Source organism: Martes martes (assembly GCF_963455335.1).
Source record: "Martes martes genome assembly, chromosome: 1".
Lineage (NCBI taxonomy): Eukaryota > Metazoa > Chordata > Mammalia > Carnivora > Mustelidae > Martes > Martes martes.
The window spans coordinates 212,364,684-212,374,781 of record NC_137888.1 but is presented as its reverse complement, the minus strand read 5'-3'; positions in this window follow the sequence as shown (position 1 = coordinate 212,374,781).

Sequence of the window (10,098 nt, the reverse complement as noted above, 5' to 3'; positions counted from 1 at the left end):
AGAAAACAGCCCACGATCCATGTAGACACACAAAATAGTCTTTCATCGACTGTTCACGTCCTCATGAAGGCTGCCGGTCAACAGCAGGCTGGTCGTAGGTTTTGGAAAGCCAAAGGTGATGTGCGGATTTTTGACTTGCAGGGGTTTGTGCCCCCGATTCCCGTGTTCAAGCATCAACAGTACAATGAGACACAGCCTCACACACATGAGGACACTGCTATCAAAAAAAGGAAAAACAAAACAAAAGCAAAAACAAAACCAAACCAGAAAATCAACAATGCTGGTGAGCATGTGGTAAAACTGGAATCTTCACACACTGTTGGCGGAAATATAAAATGGCCAGACCTTCCCTATGAAAAACAGGGTGGGGATTCCTCAAAAACTTAAAAATGAAACTACCATATGATCCCGTAGTTCCATTTGTGGGTCTACACCCCAGAGAACTGAAAACAAGGACTCCAAGAGGTGTGGGCACACCCATGTTCAGAGCAGAATGATTCACAGCAACTACAACATGGAAGCAGCCATAGCAGCCACCAGGACATGAACAGATCAACACAATGTGCTCCATCTACACAATGGAACATTCGGCCTAAAAAGGAGGGCCGTTCTGACACCTGCTACAACACAGATGGGCCTTGAGGACCTTTGGCTCAGTGAAATAAGCTGGTCACGAAAAGACAAATGCTGTATAAACCCGCTGACATGAGGTCCCCAATGTGGAGACATGGACAGAAGGTAGATGGTGGGCGCCAGGGGCTGGGGGTTTGGGGGGCTGGGAGTTAGGATTTAAGGGGGACAGAGATTCAGTTTGGAAAGGTGAGAAAGTTCTGGAGACGGATGCTGGTGACAGTTGCACAACATTATGGATGTATTTAATACCCATGGGCTGTATACCTCAAAATGGTTAGGTTGGCAAATTGTATGTTATGTATAATTTTACCAAAGTGGAAAAAAAGAAGAAAACACTGTGCAAGTGGCCATGTCTGAAGCATGGGCTGGCGTGCCTACAGAACCCAAGACACGTCCAGCCCTCCAGGGCCCCCGCCTCCCATAGGGTAAAAGCCCAAGTCCTCCCCAAAACCCAAAAGGTCCTACACAACCTGCCCCATTCCCTCCCTGCCCTCCTGCCTTCCTGTCTCCCCCCTCTTCACTCCACTTGGGCCACAAGGGCCTCCTTATTCTTCCTCCAACACACCTGACCCAGTATTACCCCAGGGCCTTTGCACAGGGCGTGCTCTCCCATTTCAATATCTGCATGGCCGGTCCCCTCTGTCAATGCCCATCAGCCTCTATGCAGGACTGAGTTTTGCAGTCACCCAACCCCTCCACATCACACTTGAAGTTTGGGGAGCAAGGCCTGACCTAGACAGTGGGTAGTCTCTGAGACACTGGGGTGTCTCACCTGCTCTTCCCATCTGAGCATGGCCCCGAGGCCCCCAGACACCTGCTGCCACCAGATGGTGGGCACAAAGCAAGTGTTCAATAAACACATGAGTAAAAGTGCATTATGGAGGGACAGAGAAGAGAGACAGAGAAGAAGAGAAAGAGATACAGAAAGAAACAGAAAAGGCAGGAAGGGCAGACAGGGAAAGAAAGAGAGAGGCCAGCAGAGAGAGAGAGAGAGCAGATTGCCCCTAACCCACGAACAGCAGCCCCCCCACACACACAACAGACTCCAGCAGACAGCAGCCAGAGGTCTGTAACAACCACTGTCTGCAGCAAATGCTCACTCCCATCCTCAGGGCCCCTGGGACCTCACAGCACTTACACTAGACCCCAACAACCCCCAAATCTTTACCTCCAGTTCACCCCACAATAGTCAGGCCCCACAACACACAGACCCTGAGGACAAACACGCAAGGTCTGCACAGCAGCTGGACCCATCTAACCACCACATCCCGGAACACTGTGGGACCCCCCCCTCCCGTGACAAACCCAGCCCTCCCCTACAGACAGACCCCTAGACGACCACACCGCAGCAGACCCTCCCAGGTCCCCACAGACCCTATTCTGAGACCTCAGCCTTCCAGCCAGTGCCCCCCACACACACACACCCCAGTGGGTGTAGTCACCCATAACGACTGGCACTATCAGGGCCGTTTGGGGTTCCAGAAAGCCTGAGCTTGTCACCCCTAAGTGCTGACCAGGCAACAGCAGCTGTCCTCAGCCTCCTGATGTAGGGGACGGGGCCGGGTATGGACCCAACACCCAAAGAAGGAGCAGAGAGGAGGGCGGGAGCCAGGAGAGAAGGCAGCAGAGCTGGGGTGCACAGGGAAGGTGGGCTTTGCAGGCAGGGGGCCGCAGAGAGAAGGCAGTTGCTGGAGGCCCCCCAAAATAGATGCAGGCATTGGGGGCCGAAGCCAGATGCTCCCACCCGTCGCTGTGTGAAGACTGACCCTGGCCGCCACCCCGCTGCCCAGCCCTTCCTGTCCCATCCCCAGGGCCACACCGGGTCTCCCTCAGGGCGGGGGGGGGGGGGTCCGAGGAGACAGAGCCCAAGAGGGGAGAGGACAGGCCCTTCCGAGTCAGACAGAGGTCTGTTCTCCCTCGCCCAACCCCGAGCTCTGGGGCTTGGATGAGGCCACAGAGATGTGACAGACAGAGACAAAGAGACACACAGGTAGGGAGACACATAGAGAGAATTCCAAAGAGAGCCAGAGACTCTGAGACACAGGGAGAGACACACAGACAGAGAGCTGGGGCAGGAAAGCTGGAGGGAGCAGAAAAGACTCAGAGACAGCATGAGAGCTACAAGGACGGGAGACGGGCGGGGGAGGGGGCGGAGGTCTGGGTGAGGGTCCCCGAGGGTCCCCTGGAGCCCTGGCTGTCGGGCAGCCCAGGCGGGCCTCTACCTGCACACGGGGCTCACTTCCCAGATCGCTGTTTCCCCAGTAAGTCCTGCGTGAGCCACGAGCCGCCACACATCAGCTGCGCGGGGCCTCCAGACGCCTCCGCGGTGGAGGGAGTCACCAGCGCTTCCGTAGAAGCGACACCCCGGCCCCCAGTCTGTAGCTCGTGGCTTTCCCTGCAGAGCTGTCCCCCCACCACACACACACCTGATGTCTGCCCGGGGAGCAGGTGCTGTGGGCTGGCTCCAACTCAGGGGGGTCACTGGGGTGCAAACAGCCCCAGCAGGAGGGCTTCAAGGGAGGCGGACCTGCTGGCCTCACCACCGGGGGCCCAGCAAGGGCGGGGGGGTGGGGGGGCCGGTCTGGATGGCCAAAGCTGGAACATCTCATTCCATCCCACTAAAGCCCTTCCAGAAAGATCAGAGGAGCAAAAGGAAGGGTCCCTTTCTCCCCTTCCCCGTGAGGATGCTCTCCCGCTCAGACGCCTTCTGTAGCTCCTCGTCGCCTTTCAGATTTTCCAATTCCTTGCCCTGGACATACCCTCTCTTCCCAGCCCACCCAGCAGAGGAAACAAGCCCAGAGCATTTTGGAATGTGCCCACAGGGGAAAGTGAGGCCCAGTCCTTAACTGCAGTATGAGTTTTCTGAGTGGACATCAGGAAATGAGGATGGAAGGTATTCCAGGCAGAGGGAACAGCACATGCAAAGGCTCGGAGGTCAGGACCGCAAGGATGTGCTCGGGCGGATCCTGGGAGAGATGGTCGGAGTTGCTTGGAGGAGAGCCCTCGCACTTGGCCCCTGGACGTGAACAGCCTGCAGGGGCAGGATGAGGGACTGGAGGTGAGGAGGAGCCCCAGGCACGCCCCATGTGCTGTGCCCCCACCGGCATCCCACCCCTTCCCCGGCCGGATTTGAGGAAGATTCACGCGGAGATGGGATTGAGCAGGCCTTGATTTGGGGACAGCGGCACCTGGTGGGCACGGCCTGGAACTGCACCTTCCTTCGTGGGTTCATTCTGCGAACGTACTGCAAGCCCGGGGCCCATTCCCGGGGTATCTGACACCCAGATGGGGTCATCTTTTAACTCCCCCTTCCCGTAAAATAAACTCACCTTCAGCAAGAATCATGAAATGAAAATATTATAATATCCACAAAATAAATACAGATGGTGAAAATTTAGTGTCCAGTAGAAAAATACTTTACGTAAAAAGCGGCCAGTAACTAAGTGAATTTTAGCAAAACAGCAAACAGTAGTTTGGGAAGCCACTAAGTCGTGCCCCTGATGTACCATTTTACTTTCTTGATTCATTCATTAGCGTTAAAACAAAGAACAATTTTTAAAAAAATAAGTTTTCTACACTTTACCTTAGAATTTTGTCAATTACACCTCAATAAAGCTGAAAAATTAAACAAATAAAAAAACTAAATTTCCCTTTTTAAGACATCACTCAACCTCAGCACTATAGGGGCGCCTGGGTGGCTCAGTGGGTTAAGCCTCTGCCTTCGGCTCAGGTCATGATCCCAGGGTCCTGGGATCGAGCCCCACATCGGGCTCTCTGCTCAGCGGGGAGCCTGCTTCCCCCTCCCCCTCTGCCTGCCTCTCTGCCTGCTTGTGATCTCTGTCTGTCAAATAAATAAATAAAATCTTTTAAAAAAAAAACTCAGCACTATAGTTCATGTACGAAATAATATTTACACTTACTTGCCAATGAAAAATATTGTGTCTCATGGTTTGCAATCCTTCACTGTTTTAATAAACATGAATAAAATCTCCAAGTGGTCACAGAAAAATACAAAGTTGTTGTTGTTATTTGCTGCCTGCGTGATTACTAAGTGTTCTGCACTGTTCTAATCACTTTACAAATAATAACCTTTATTCTCCACCCAAACCTGTGAGGCAGGTACTATTATGACCCCATCTTACAGAGGAGGAAAATGAGACACAGGGGCATCAAGATAATGGCTCAAGGTCACACAGCTTTGGAAGGGATGGACCAAGATATGAGCCTGCAGGGCATGTGTTCTTGGCGTTTGGGCTTTATTGTCCTAGACTGAAGTCAGGAGGAGGGTGGCCAGGGACCACTGCCCCGAGGACATGGGACATGACCCGGTTAACCAGGAAGAAGAGGAGATGGGGATTTCAGGCAGAGGGAACAGGGGGTGGGGGGGGGAAGTTGGGGTAAATTCAGTGATTTGGAGGAACAGAGAGGAAGCCTGTGGGGCTGCAGCTGAGTAAAGTGGGGACAGCAGAGGCTGAAATAAGGAAGAGAACGCAGCAGGGGCTGCGTCGCGTGGAGCCTCGGGGACCCACTAAGGCTCTGCCCAAGGAAGGAATGACTCTGATTTCCATTCTCCAGCGGTGAACCCTCTAGCATCACCCGGAATCAGTCAAGGCGCCTTTGGGTATAAGTGACAGGAGCGAGAGGCTGGATCTCACACAGGATGAGGGGTCCAGACATCCTGGCTCTGCCACCCCAGCTATGCGGCCTTGGGAGCGTTGTGTTCCCCTTTCTCTGCTTTGGTTTCCTCATCTGTGCAATGGGGATAATAACAGGGCTTCACTCAGAGGGTTGCTGGGAGAGTTAAATAGGTTAACACATATCGAGAGGTTAGAATAAGGATGGATGGAGTAAGGGTTACATAATGTCACGCAGCATTGTCTTCATCTTCATCTTCACGATAAAGATGAAAGTCTGATGGCTGCAGGTGAGGTTTGATCCAGGTGCTCACATGATATCCTCAAGGCTCTGGTGTCTTCCCCTCCGCTATCCCAGGCTGCCTAGGCCTTATGTCCTGATTTCACGCAGCAGTTAAAGCCCCATTCCCAGCCCTGAGGTCCACAACATGGTCACTGTCATTTCTCTCATCCTCAAACCACACTGTCTAGGGCCAGATTGAGGGTTCTCTTCCGTTTGACCCAAAGAAGGGAAGAAAGGCAGGAGGGGGAGGGACCTGAGGCCCCAGAATCCCCAGCAAGTCTCCTTGCCTCTCATTGGCTCTGAGGGGGTTACATGCCCACTCTTGAGCCAATCGCTGTGGCCAGAAAGATGTGGTAGTGGCCTGGAGCTGATGGTCAGAAAAGAAATTCAGGGTCCGAGCTCTACTTCACCTGCCCTGACGGGTTCTGTGCTGGAGTCCTGGAGAGTCTCCCAACTTGACTCAGTTTCCCCACTCTGTTCCAGCCCCCACACTTCACATCAGGTTGATTCCAGAGCAGAGAGGTGGGGGAACCAGCCTCACCCTCCCTGGGGGGTCACTTTTGGGCATTTATTCTCGATACCCCCCAATGACCCACCCCCCTTTCCCGGTTTCCACCCTCATCCTTCCTGCCCCCGGGGGAGCAATGAGGCAGCTCACACAAGACAGAAGCTGAGTTTATTTTGGCGTTGAGAACTTTCGTCTGGGGGTTGTAGAGTCTTCTTTCAGTGGTCAGAGGAAGGAGGTTCGTCAGGGTAAGGAACATGCCCTCAGCCCCAGAGGGGCCGGAAAACACCAGGGCAGGACCAGGCGACACAGTCTGTGTGAGTCTACGAGGACCTATCCTCTCCCGGTCTTCCTCCATCCACATCCCTCCTCCCCCAGGCAGAGAGGACAGAAGGGGGGATGCGAAGGTTACTTTCGTGCCCACTCGGCTAGGCTAAAGTACTGGGTCGTTCCAACACTAATCTAAGAGCTGCTGCGAAGGCATTTTGTAAATGTGGTTCCCATCTTCAGCCTTGCCTTGAAGCGAAGCAGATTCCTTTCACTATGTGAGTGGGCCTCATCCAATCAGTTGAAGGCCTTAGGAACCAAAACTGGTTTCCCTGAGAAGGAGGAACTCTGCCTCGAGACTGCAGCATGAATTCCTGCGGGAGTTTCCAGCCTGCCCTGCAAATTTCAGACTTGCCAGTCCCCACAATTGCTTCAGCCAATTGCTCAAAATAAATCTTGTTTTATATATATATATATATATATATATATATATATATATATACGTATATATATGTATATATGTATACACACACACACACACATATGCTATTGGTTCTGCCTCCCTGGAGAGCCCTGACTGATAGAGAGACCATCCCCCTTACCACTGCCATGCTTGGGAGAGAGGAGGAGGTGACCCCAGCCAACCTGAAGGCCCTGGGTGTCAAGGGGAGGCGGAGAAGTTAAAGCTGGGGCATGAAGGTCTCCAGCCCCAGGCAGGCAGAAGCTCAGACACTCTTATTCTTGGCCTCCTGTCCAAGCCCCTTGGGCTCCTTGGTCTCACTGACCAAATAGTACCCCTCTACCATCAGGAAGTCTGAGTGATCCCCCCACCTGTGGAGGGCAAGACAGTCAAGTCAGGCCACTGTCCACACCCCCAGAACCCAACCACAGGCAGGGTGTCAGCAAACACAGCCCATAGGGGGTATGAGGTACTGGGTGACAAAGGGACTCTTAGGTGTGAAAGCACTGGGCGTTGCTTTGTCAACCTAGCAGAAGTACAGCTGTTGACACAGATGGTGGGGTGTTGGCTGGTGAGGACTGGGGAACAGAACTCACCAGTGTCAGGGCAACACCCACGGTGGCGGGGGTGGGGGGGTGCCACTGAGCACTGGACCCAAGCACACACATGGAGGGCTGGGTGCGGGTCTGCCCTGTCCCGTGTCTGGTGGAAGCTCGGCGAGCTTGGCCAGGGGGGAGCTGGGCGATTAAAGAAACAGGCTGTGGATCTCCGTGAACCATGAGGGGTGTTGGAGGCAGACCCCCTGGGTATTGGGGTGTGCCGGGTGTTTTCTGATTGTGGCTGGTTGGCAGATGCTGGACAAGGGGCGTACAGTCCATCAGGGTATCCCTTTGTTAAACCATTTTGGTATTTGGCTGCCAGACCTCAATGGCGGCCAGTACGTGGGCCACGAAAGGGAGCAGGTGTTGGAACACCTGCACGTCACGTGACTAGGGACAGCGCAGCGGCCTGTTTGGGGGAGCACATCGCCTGTTGCCTGAGAGAAGTTGGGGTGCTGACAGCAGTTGGGACACTCACGTGTTGGGTTTTGACCAGCCAGAGGTGGGGTGTCTGCAGGCACTGAGTGTTGGGGTGCTTCAGTATTGGCCTGAGTAACGAGGTATGGGCACTGACTGATGGGAAAGTGGGGTCTGAGATGCTAGAACATTCTCCTCTGCCCCGAGTGTTGGCACCACGTGTTGGACAACGGGATGCTGACTTGTCCAAGTACCGCGGGGTCCACACATTGGATGCCAGCTCTTGGGGGCCCGAGATCACAGACGCTGGCACACAAAGGTTCTGGAAGTGCCCGCCCATAGTTTGGGTGTGTGGGTCTTGGCCCAGCGGAGAGCTGCAGAGTTGAGCATGGACGTAAGAACGGATCGGGCACTGGGGAGAGCAGCCTTGGACCTCCCACCCCAGGTCCGGGAGTGGATTCAGCAAGCCCCTTTCCCCAATGTGTAGACCCAGCAGCTGCCCATGAATGTGAGTGTTTGGGGCAGACACCCTTACCTACCCTTCCCACCCAGCCCTCGCCAGCCTGTAGGGCATCCAGCCATGAAGGAAACCTCACCTATGGTGACTCAAGAAGTCCAAATGCCACAAAGGCTGGAGAATGGGGGACAGTTAACGCACTCTGGTGCACACCAATGGACCAGCCCATCTCCACCTCTCCAGGGATGGGGAGTGTGGCTAGGATGGGACACAGGTGCACCTGTGTCAGCACGCAGTGCCTGGGAGAGGCCAGAATGACCTTGGCATTGCCTGGATGACAAGCAGGACACTTGGGGCTGCTAGGAGAGTAAATCCTAAATGTTTTCCCTCAAATGTTACGGTGGTAATCATGGAAATCATTCCGCAACATACACGTGTCTCAGAGCTTCCCACCGTACACCTTAAACTTACACAACTTTAGAGGTCAATGATTTCAAAGCTGGGGGGATAAAGAATGGGCACAGATTAAATTCAGGGGGGAAATGTAAATGCATAAGTGTTGCTGGTGGGTTAAATAAACCGAACCATCCATCCAAAAAATATTTTTAATAAAAAAATAAATTGGAGGCACCTGAGTACCTCAGTGGGTTGAGCTTCCAACTCCTGATTTCAGATCAGGTCATGATCTCAGGGTCCTGGGATCGAGACCTGCCTTGGCTCTGTACTCAGTGCAGAGTCTGCCCAGAATTTTTTTTCTCTCTCTCTCTGCCCCTCCCCCCACTCACTCGTTCACACACTCTCCCTTTCTGCCTCTCTCTCAAAATAAACAAAGAAGTAAAAATCTTTTTAAAATAATAATAATAGAACTGAGGGTTGCCGGGAGGAGGAGGATAGGGAGAGTGTGGTGGGGTTATGGACATTGGGGAAGGTATATGCTATGGTGAGTGCTGTGAAGTGTAAACCTGGAAATTCACAGACCTGTACCCCTGGGGATAATAATGCATTATATGTTAATAAAAAATTAATAATAATAATAATAATAATAATAGAAGCGCCTGGATGGCTCAGTTGTTAAGCAGCTGAGCCTTTGGCTCAGGTCATGATCCCAGAGTCCTGGGATCGAGCCCTCCCATCTGGCTCCCTGCTCGGCGGGAAGCCTGCTTCTCCCTCCCCCACTCCCCCTGCTTGTGTTCCCTCTCTCACTGTGTCTCTCTGTCAAATACATGAATTAAATCTTCAAATAATAATAATAACGATTTCTTACTCCCAGAATCACCTACTTACCTAGTGTGAAGAAATCCCAGCTAAGATACTGGGAAGCAGTGCCCGAGTCCCTTTTGGAGAAACGGATGATAAGATTTCTGGGTACTGCTTTAGTGTTCACTCTGATTGACAAAATGGGATCTTATGATTAATTACCGAGGATGCAACTTAAACATTCACTGTGATGCAGCCCAGTGCTTAGCAAGAGAATACCAGTTTCAGGTGCTTTCCCGAACTATGACAGTAAGGGATAGACCACGTTCTGATATTGAAACAATTTTGTGTCGGGATGAGGATCTTTTCCAACACCTCTAAGTATTTGCGATAGACTTTTCCCCCTTCGATGTGTCCCCTGCTACAGCTGCTACAGGAATGTTTAATGGTCACGACGATGGCACTGTTAACAATCGTTGGCAGAGGTTACTTTTGATGTTTGGAGAAAAAAAAAAAAAAACTAAATGCACTGACTAGCTTGACACAGTTTATAGCTTGGAACTATTTGAGCGTTTGGAAGAATGAGAGAAATCTGACTGGGGAATTATTAAGACCAAGTTGAAACTTTTTTTAAAAATCACCTTAT